The sequence below is a fragment of the Portunus trituberculatus genome, chromosome 23, assembly GCF_017591435.1.
Source record: "Portunus trituberculatus isolate SZX2019 chromosome 23, ASM1759143v1, whole genome shotgun sequence".
NCBI classification, from domain to species: domain Eukaryota; kingdom Metazoa; phylum Arthropoda; class Malacostraca; order Decapoda; family Portunidae; genus Portunus; species Portunus trituberculatus.
The window spans coordinates 910,001-917,500 of record NC_059277.1 but is presented as its reverse complement, the minus strand read 5'-3'; the positions used below and the strand labels follow the sequence as shown (position 1 = coordinate 917,500).

Here is a 7,500-nt window from a genome sequence, read left to right as displayed (position 1 = left end):
TTGGTTCACGTGAATAAGTAAGAGTTTCCCGTATTGTGTGTCGATTTTTCCTTTCATTAATATTGTTTTTAGAATAGGACAGAGGTGATTAAACAGGTTGTCAAGGATATATTTTTCATTATGAGGTAGATTCATTAAAATATTGCTGGAAACATGATCACTTCTTTACAAACTTCATTATTAATCGCGATAAGAATCCCAGTACATTTAACGATACTGCCCTTAACCCTGCAAAGAATACATATGATTATTATTGTTATTTTCTTCTAAATCTATTTATTATTCGTAACATCCGGCAAGATCACATATCCATTCATATTGATTTTGATGTATTTTTGTCCAAATCTGTTGTATTATTGTTTATATCACCAGAAGAGAATATGTATTTATCCTTTTTATTTTTTATTTCCATACATTCCCCTCTTTTAATTATTAACTTTCTTTTAAACTTATTGGTTACTCATAATATCCGACGAATTTATATATTAATCACCTTTATTTTTGCCGTACTATTTTGTCCCAGTCTATGATTTAAAACACCAGAACAGATTTTATATTTATCTCTATTACTTTTTGACCTCCAAGCATTCCCCTCTCTTCATTACTAACTTTCCTCTAAACTTGTTGATTAATCATGACAACCGACGAAGTTATATATTTATCATCTCTTTTTATGCCTTACTATTCTTTTCCCAATTTATTATATATAACCCCAAATACGATTATGTATTTATCACTCTTAGTTTTGATCTCCAAGCATTCCCTCTAGTTATCCTCCACAGACCTTCTCCTCACATAGAAAAAGAGTTATGAGCGAGCTTGGAATGGACTGGATGGGGAAGGTGAGCTGCGGGCAATGAAACAATCAGTTATGTATTGAGCCGCGGCTACTTCAATACGTGTGCTATGGATCCAGACTCCCAGCGGCGTAAGTCTACGGTGAAGCCTTGCCGCATTTCATTACTCTACGGGCCGACTCGCTCTATTTCAGTGCTGGCTATTGAAGGAACTGTTATTATTTCTTTTATTTACATTTTCATTGTTGCTGTTTTTGTTGTTGTTGTTATTATTATTGCTGTTGTAATTATTATTATTATTACTATTATTATTATTATTGTTATTATTATTATTATTATTATTATTATTATTATTATTATTATTATTGCTGTTATTAACATTATCATTATTATTTTTACTTATTATTTTTATTTTTATTTTCGTTATTAACATTATTGGTATTATTGTTGTTATTATGATTAACATTATTATTATCATTATTATTATTATTATTATTATTATTATTATTATTATTATTATTATTATTACCTATATAGTTTGGTATGGAGGGGTCTAATCGTTGTTTTTAAATATTTTTTTACGTTTTTACTATATCTGTATCATGTTACTGTTGAATGTTGAATTAGATACATTACTTTATTTATTTCTGTCTTCAATTTATTTTTTGTTTTCTTCAATACATTTGGTTTTAGTGTCACCGTTGGTTTGTTTCTTTATGGACTGCTCGTTAAGTAGATTGCCTTCATAACATTATTTCATTTTTTTCTTTTTTTTCTAATCAGAGTATTCATGTATGTATATTTTATCATTAATCCATTTCTTTTATTTATTTGTTGTTATTGGAATGATCATCTTTCTACTTTTTTTTTCTTTTATATACATCCTTTTGTTCTGTGTGTGTACCTTTAACCGTTGTTATCATTCATTTATTTATTTATGTATATATTTATCTAATCATCTGTATATTTGTTTATGTATTCCTTGTCATTCATCTTTAATTCCACGTGTTGACTTGTATACTGATTCATCTTTTCATGGAACCTTGCATCCATATGTTCAGTATATTCGTGTATCCTAACTTAATGGCTCATTGTTTCCTTATTTGGGTAATAATTCGCGTTTTACTTTATGTATTTATTAGATTACCTGATTATCTCTTCATTTATTCACATATTTACTGATTCATCTGTTCATTCATTCATCTATTCACGGACTTCCATGTTTTCAAGATCATTTAATTATTCATCTCGCAATTCGTCGACATGTCAATTCATCGATCCATTTATACAACACTTGACTTATTGATGTATGCAGTCATTTATTCATCATTCATTTATTCATCACGCAATTGAGTCATCCCACAATTCACTCATGGTCTTGTCTGTTTACCCATTTATATAATTCTTCACTTTTTCACGCATTTAATCCCTTTTGAGTTATTTACGCTTCTATTTTCGGGCATTTTCTCCTCGCCTGGTCTGCCATCCTCCCGCCTTCAGTCTCCGAGGCAGGCGGGAAGGCAGTGAGGCGAATAATTACAAGGCACCGAACCCCGCCCCTCCTCCCGCCCCATCTCACCCCGTCCCATCTCACCCCGTCCAAACTCCTCCTGTCTTTCTATCCTCAGCCTTCTCAAGACTTTCGCGGGGACGGGAGGAGCCAAGATAAGGATGCAAAAAGAGGAAAAATATATTCAAAAGAGAGGAAGAACAAGGGGAATATATAAGGTTAATGGTAGTGATGGTAGGGTGGTGGTGGTGGTGGTGATGACTGCTGCTATCGTTACTACTACTACTACTACTACTGCTATTACTACTACTATACTACTACTACTACCGCCACCAATACTACTTCTACTACTACTACTACTACTACTACTACTACTACTACTACTACTACTACTACTACTACTACTACTACTACTACTTGAAGCTTAACTATAGAAACTGCATAATTACATTTGTTATTGTTACTATTATTAATATTATTATTAATATTATTATTATTATTATTATTATTATTATTATTATTATTATCATTATTATCATTAATACTATTATTACCATTACTATTATCACCAATACTAATATAGCAATTATCATTATTACCATTAACAAATCACTCGGCTCTTAATTGACTACATCATTAATATTCTAACTTTATTTTTCACCAGCATTATTAATACAACCAATATCATTATTAGCATTCACTGATAATTCGGACCAACATCATTAATATTGTTACTTTATATTTTCAATCAGGTCGTTGCTTGCAGGGAAGGGAGGGAGTGAGAGGCGGAGAGGAAGACTGGCAGAAGGTGAGGGAGATAATGGGAGGGAATGAGTGGAGGAGAGAGGGAGAAGGAGGGGCAGGGAGGGAGGGGGTGTAGGAAGAGGAGGGATTTAAGTTTAGCGGTAGCAAATGTTAGTAAGCGAACGAGAGAGAGAGAGAGAGAGAGAGAGAGAGAGAGAGAGAGAGAGAGACAGTATTGGTATAATAATTACTCTCATATGGCTTCTATCTGCAGCCTCTCTCTCTCTCTCTCTCTCTCTCTCTCTCTCTCTCTCTCTCTCTCTCTCTCTCTCTCTCTCTCTCTCTCTCTCTCTCTCTCTCTCTCTCTCTCTCTCTCTCTCTCTCATTTCAATCAGGCAATTTCACTTCTCGTATCTCACAATTCTCAGAAAAAAAAATAGAAGTGCCATTTTTATTGATTCTACGTAAGCTGTCTCCACCATTTTTCTCTCCCTCCCTCCCTCCTTCCCTCCCCCCCTCTCACTTACCTTTCCCTCCACTCCTTCGTTCCTTCTCTCATCATCTTTCCTCTCTCCTCCAATAACCTATTCAAGAGACATTCATAAAAGGAAGAAGAAGAATTATTACTAGAGAGAGAGAGAGAGAGAGAGAGAGAGAGAGAGAGAGAGAGAGAGAGAGAGAGAGAGAGAGAGAGAGTTATGTCACTGAACTATCTCTATAATTTTGAATGTGTTATCATTCTTTTTTTTTCCATTTACTATTCTATTTGTCTGTTTTGTTTATGTACTTATCTATTTTCTATCTATCTTTGCTGATATGAATTTTGTCTATCTACCTATCTATCTGTTTATTTATTCTTTTATCTATCTATCCATTTATTTGTCTGTATTTCTATGTATGTATCTTTTTATGCATGTATCTATGTATCAGTGTATATACAGGTCTAAGTATATATGTATCTATCCATCTACCATTCTATCTATCTATCTATCTATTTATCTGTCTATCTATCTATGTATATATCTACCCATACATCCAATTATCCATCTATCTCTTCATCTATCTATCTGTCTGTATATATATCCTTTCAGCCATCAGTTCACCTCTCAATCCATCCATTCATCCATTCATCCCTCCTTCCAACCACTCGTCCACCCATCCAATAACTCATCCATCCCTTCACCCAACCATCCACTCACCCATCTCTCCACCCATCCATCCATTTACTCCAAGCGTCGTTATGGTTTTCCTGTGCTCATCTACCGCGTTATTAGTTTATCCATCCCTCTACCTTCCCTCGTCCTGCCCTAGCCTCCCATTATGGCGCGAAATTAAGGGCCATTACGAGCTCGGAATTTGCATCAGGGCGCCGAGGGTTAAAAGTTAGAGTACCGAGAGAGTAGGGGTGAAAATGCCAGGAAGGGGAAAAGTACCGAGGGCAAAGGGTTGAAAGAATAAAGAGTGAGAATTCTGTGGTAAAATATTTGAAGTGTTTTTTATCATTTTTCCATGTGGGATTGGCCCCGGTCAAGGGAAACGATACTGCAATAGGAAAGTAACTGAGATGTCAAGAAAAATAGAAGCAAATTGATAGATAAGTGAAACGTTCCCTTTGAAAGAGTTTAAGTCGTAGAAATGTAGGGAAAACAAAAGCAGGCATCGAGTTCTTGGTTTGTATTTGGGTGTTTTTGGTAAGAGCGTGTTGTGTAGAAAGGTTAGGCTAAGTGTCAAAGAATTTACAGTGATATGAAATTTAGGTGCTGCAGGTGGAAATATTTAAGGTTTAATGCGTTCTGTTAATCCAAGAGGAAACGAACATTGGCAAAATGTTAAATCTTAGTAAATACTCGAAAACATAAAATTGTAAGGTTATTTATTAAGATAATTTTGTAATAGGATGAATTCTTTCTTTCTTTCTTTATTTATTTATTATTCATTTATCTAAATACTTATTCATTAATTTATTTTTTGAGAAGAGTTCTGGCCAAGGAGTATTTAAAGACAGAAAATAAAAGGCTACTGAAGGCAGCGGTCCCAAAAGTAAAACCGAAAAGATTATCCACAGTTAGAAAAATGCCTTGAAACTGTTGTAGGTGGAAGGAGGAGTGTTTGTGGAATATCTCGGGTGTATTTTAAACATCAAGAGTAATGTATTCTATAACCGAGTATACGTGGAATTGAAAAAAATAATGAATGAATGAATGAATGAATGAATGAATAAATGAACGTATAGAAAGTAAGTAAAGTAATAAAAAATATATAATGTAGTGATGAATGCCAAACTAGAGTTCCCTACAGTACTATTGAGATGGTGACAAACGGTTCCTACAGTCCTCGTGAGGAAGTGACAATTGTTCTCTACACGATTAACCCCTTCAGTACTGGGACGCATTTTTGCCATGAAATTTGAGTATGATCAGACCATTTTATTTACACTATCAAAGGTCTGTGGAGGTCAGAAGATTAATTGTCACAATCTTCACTATTTTAATCCCCCACCTATGCTTCTGAAGCTGTATAAAATCACCAAACATTAAGCAAAATAAATATGAAAACGCATCTTGGTACTGAAGGGGTTAAAGATATGTAACAAACCTTCTTTACATTATATAAAAAGAAATCTAAAATTTTCCCTTCAAATATTGATAGTGTATTGTACCTCTAAAAGTGATGACAATGGTTGAAGGAGGATTAAAGACAATATATCACGGGATTGCGCGCGCTGTTGGAGGATTGAAGCAGAGAAGTGAATGTTTGTTTTTATATTTACTTTTTATCGAAGGCTGAAATTTGAACTAGATATCCTGAGTAATTTTTTTTTTTTACTTTCTTTTTTCTTAAGCTCCGTTGCGAAAAGAAGAGAGGGAGGAAGCGATAGAGAACGTTACACTGAAGTTAACGATGAAAAACTTAAGCCAAGCCAAGGAGTTTATGAAATACAACAAAAAAGTTACAAGAATATGCAAGAGAAAAAAATCTTGACACGTAGAAAAAAAAATGTAAAGGTAAGAAAGAAAAAGCAGAGTAGTAGAAGGACAAAAAAAAATACTGTAGTTAGATTAGTGATGAATGAAAATAATAATAATAATAATAATAATAATAATAATAATAATAATAATAATACGACCAAACCAATAACGTAAAAGCAACAAAAAAACTCATAAGCAAAAAAAGGCGAAAACGAATTAAGTAAACACACACACACACACACACACACACACACACACACACACACACACACACACACACACACACACACACACACACACACACGTGGATAAAATACAGATCCCAATACAAAGCGGTATTTCCTCGCCTTTGTACTATTTTTATTTATTTTTCTAAATTTTCTTTCATCCTTTAAATATTTTTCGTTCCTGAGTGTGTGTGTGTGTGTGTGTGTGTGTGTGTGTGTGTGTGTGTGTGTGTGTGTGTGTGTGTGTGTGTGTGTGTGTGTGTGTGTGTGTATCTTCACAGAGGATTTAGCTTTTGAAAATAGTGAAATTGGTATATTTTTCGAGAGAGAGAGAGAGAGAGAGAGAGAGAGAGATAGATAGATAGACAGATATATATATATAGAGAAAGAGAGATTACTTTCCCACCACCAGAAAGAGAGACCACTTTCCCCACCACCACCACCACCATCACCACCACCACCACCACCACTACCACCAAGACCACCACCACCACCAATACCTTCCATATCCTGACACTAATTGCAGGTTTTTTCGCGGGACAGGAGTGGACAAGTGTGTTTAGACAGGTGTTAATTGTAATGAGCTCACTATACTCTTATTAGACAGGTGTTGACAGGGCCCAGGTAGGCTTATTACCCCTTAATTGGAGAGAGAGAGAGAGAGAGAGAGAGAGAGAGAGAGAGAGAGAGAGAGAGAGAGAGCTGCTATACTTATTTTTAGTTCTAATCTAAACTTGCATTTATTCATTTATTCATTTTCATTCATTCATTTATATTTGAATGATTCATTTTTACGTTTATTTATTTTGCTTTATTAAGTGTGTGTGTGTGTGTGTGTGTGTGTGTGTGTGTGTGTGTGTGTGTGTGTGTGTGTGTGTGTTTTCTCTTAAGCATAATAGTTTCCACTTTACGTTTTCTGTTTCTGTTCACATTTGTTTCATAATTCTATATCTGAGCTTAACGTTGCTCTAAAAAGATGTACTATCTATTTATCAGTTAATCAATCATAGTCAATCAATGAATCTATCTATCTGTTTGTCTGCCTATCTATTTAGGGTGGCGGTGGCGTAATGGATAAGGTGGTGAGCGTGGGATCGGGCAGACGTCCATACGTAGGTTCGAATCCCGCCACATACCAATTTGAAACTATGCCATTTGTCGAGTGGTTTAAAATTACCTAAATGTCACCATGATACCCAGGTTCAAGGTGGTTACACCAAAGATGCGCTGGTGGTGATATGGTACCTATTATG

General features: G+C 34.7%; 1 protein-coding gene and 1 long non-coding RNA gene across 3 annotated transcripts in view; one reads left to right on the top strand and one right to left on the bottom strand.

Annotated features, from left to right (window-relative positions):
• The window catches only part of LOC123507851, a 23,873-nt gene extending 22,807 nt beyond the window's left edge, over positions 1–1,066 (top strand). The window contains exon 3 of the long non-coding RNA XR_006675802.1: positions 783–1,066. This is a non-coding gene — a long non-coding RNA (uncharacterized LOC123507851). The remainder of the gene's footprint in view (positions 1–782) is intronic.
• Positions 1–7,500, bottom strand: part of LOC123507850 (ly-6/neurotoxin-like protein 1) — a 62,079-nt gene that overhangs the window by 23,746 nt on the left and 30,833 nt on the right. The window lies entirely within an intron of this gene.